Source organism: Bufo bufo, chromosome 2 (genome assembly GCF_905171765.1).
Source record: "Bufo bufo chromosome 2, aBufBuf1.1, whole genome shotgun sequence".
In the NCBI taxonomy this organism is placed as follows: domain Eukaryota; kingdom Metazoa; phylum Chordata; class Amphibia; order Anura; family Bufonidae; genus Bufo; species Bufo bufo.
The window spans coordinates 576,413,592-576,416,136 of NC_053390.1; the positions used below are offsets into that span (position 1 = coordinate 576,413,592).

The 2,545-nt window shown below is 51.4% G+C and overlaps 1 long non-coding RNA gene across 1 annotated transcript; it reads right to left on the reverse strand.

The window, feature by feature from the left end:
• Positions 1–765: 765 nt before the first annotated feature.
• LOC120991697 lies at positions 766–1,330 on the reverse strand. The gene is made up of 3 exons (XR_005776767.1): positions 1,290–1,330; positions 995–1,211; positions 766–904 (listed from the first exon to the last, which is right to left on the reverse strand). It is a non-coding gene; the product is annotated as an uncharacterized LOC120991697 (long non-coding RNA).
• Positions 1,331–2,545: the final 1,215 nt, after the last annotated feature.

A 2,545-nucleotide genomic window follows, 5' to 3' on the forward strand; every position in this document is an offset into this window, starting at 1 on the left:
CTGTGGGGGGCTGGCCAAAACAGGGGAGCCAAACGCTACCCTGTCTCAGACAGCCCCTTACAGTCAGACGGAGAGAACAGTTGTCCATCTGACTGTGGGGGGGGGCTGGCCAAAACAGGGGAGCCAAACGCTACCCTGTCTCAGACAGCCCCTTACAGTCAGACGGAGAGAACAGTTGTCCATCTGACTGTGGGGGGGGCTGGCCAAAACAGGGGAGCCAAACGCTCCGCTGTCTCAGACAGCCCCTTTAATTCAGACAGAGAACAGTTGTCCATCTGACTGTGGGGGGCTGGCCAAAACAGGGGAGCCAAACGCTACCCTGTCTCAGACAGCCCCTCACAGTCAGACGGAGAGAACAGTTGTCCATCTGACTGTGGGGGGCTGGCCAAAACAGGGATGCCAAACGCCTCGCTGTCTCAGACAGCCCCTTAAATTCAGACGGAGAGAACAGTTGTCCATCTGACTGGGGGGCTGGCCAAAACAGGGGAGCCAAACGCTACCCTGTCTCAGACAGCCCCTTACAGTCAGACGGAGAGAACAGTTGTCCATCTGACTGTGGGGGGCTGGCCAAAACAGGGGAGCCAAACGCTACCTTGTCTCAGACAGCCCCTTACAGTCAGACGGAGAGAACAGTTGTCCATCTGACTGTGGGGGGGGCTGGCCAAAACAGGGGAGCCAAATGCTCCGCTGTCTCAGACAGCCCCTTTACAATTTATTTTTTGAACAGTTGTTATAAATATTTACCTTTTCGGTGCCATCGCCCTTCGTAGGAACCCCAGGGCCGCCGTATGGATGTAGGTGGCCCCTGAGGTTCCTCCGGAGCCACTCGGGGCCTGAACCTACTTGTTGTAATCCCTCCTGAAGCGGTCCCGGATAGATCGCCAACGCGTTGTAACCAGTTTGACTATCGAAAAAAACAATAAAAACTAAAATCAGCATGATGAAGGAAAAGAACAATATTTTAAAGTATTAAAATACATATTGTTTTACTTACCATATTTCTCCTGAGCCGCCGCATCTAGATCCCCCCAGGTCTCAAAAACTGAAGCAGAGATGTCCCTCCAGAGCCGCTGGGTACGACGATGATCGGCGTGGTGGCGGTCGGAGTGGTCCCATAATGCTGGACGCGCCTCCACCAGTCGGATGAGGAGCAGGTTATCTATGCTCGGAACCCCGAACTCCTCATCTTCCCTGGTGGAGCCTACGGAACCCTGAAAAAAAGGAAATACAAAATTTAATGTAAATCCTAATACAAAATGCTAATTAAAACTACTTAATTCAATACTTACACGTCTACGACCGCCACGCTCATTCCCGCGGACTCTGGAGGCGACTGGGGGATCCTCGCTGGCGGCTCTAGGTGCAGATTGCTAAAAACAAATATTTTTTTTTTTAGAAGACTGTACTTAAAAAAAAAAAAAAAAATTACGATATCTATATATATATACTTACTTCTTGACAGCCCCGGTCCGGGCTTGGTCCACCTCCCCTGGACGCTGGCGATTCGGCAGGTGAGCTGGCCATTGCTGGAGAGCCCTCCGCAGATGATGATGATGAAATCTATAATAAGAGCACATACTGATTAATGCAAGGAATCAAACAGTAAAAACTCCAAGTGTTGATTTTATACTTACCGGCCACTGAATACGGCGGCGGCGCCTTCTGGGTGGGTCACTCCAGTCTATGGATGTCTTCTTTGATGACATCTGTACGCAACAGAATACCAGACAAAATGCAGATAACGTTAAAGGAACTTGTAGAGCACTATTTCCTCATATATCAACAATTTTTTTTTTTTTAATACTTACTTTTTAAAATATAGATCTGGGCTTGCCCACCGCAGATAATTTTTTTTTTTTCTTTTTTTGAGAACGACCCTAATAATAAAATGATAATAATAATGAATCCGACAGGAGCCATGATCCCCCCCCCAACTGCCATAAACACCCCCAGAGACAGCAGCCCCCCACAATGACATCAGGCCCCCAGTTCCAAAAAACCTTCCCACAATGCCCTCAGCCCCCCCAATGCCAGCAGCTCCCACAGTTCCAGCCACAAACACCGCCGCAATGTCAGAAGCACCGCACAGTTCCAGCCACAAACACCGCCGCAATGTCAGAAGCACCGCACAGTTCCAGCCACAAACACCGCCGCAATGTCAGAAGCAACGCACAGTTCCAGCCACATACACCGCCGCAATGTCAGAAGCACCGCACAGTTCCAGCCACAAACACTGCCGCAATGTCAGAAGCACCGCACAGTTCCAGCCACAAACACCGCCGCAATGTCAGAAGCACCGCACAGTTCCAGCCACAAACACCGCCGCAATGTCAGAAGCACCGCACAGTTCCAGCCACAAACACCGCCGCAATGTCAGAAGCACCGCACAGTTCCAGCCACACACATCATACCATTGCCAGCAGACCCCCCCCCAGTTCCAGCCACACCGCCCCCCCCCCCCCCAGTGCCAGAAGCCCCCCATAAAGGCAGCCCACACCACCAGTGCCAGCGGCTCCCACAGTTCCAGACACACACCCCTTACCAA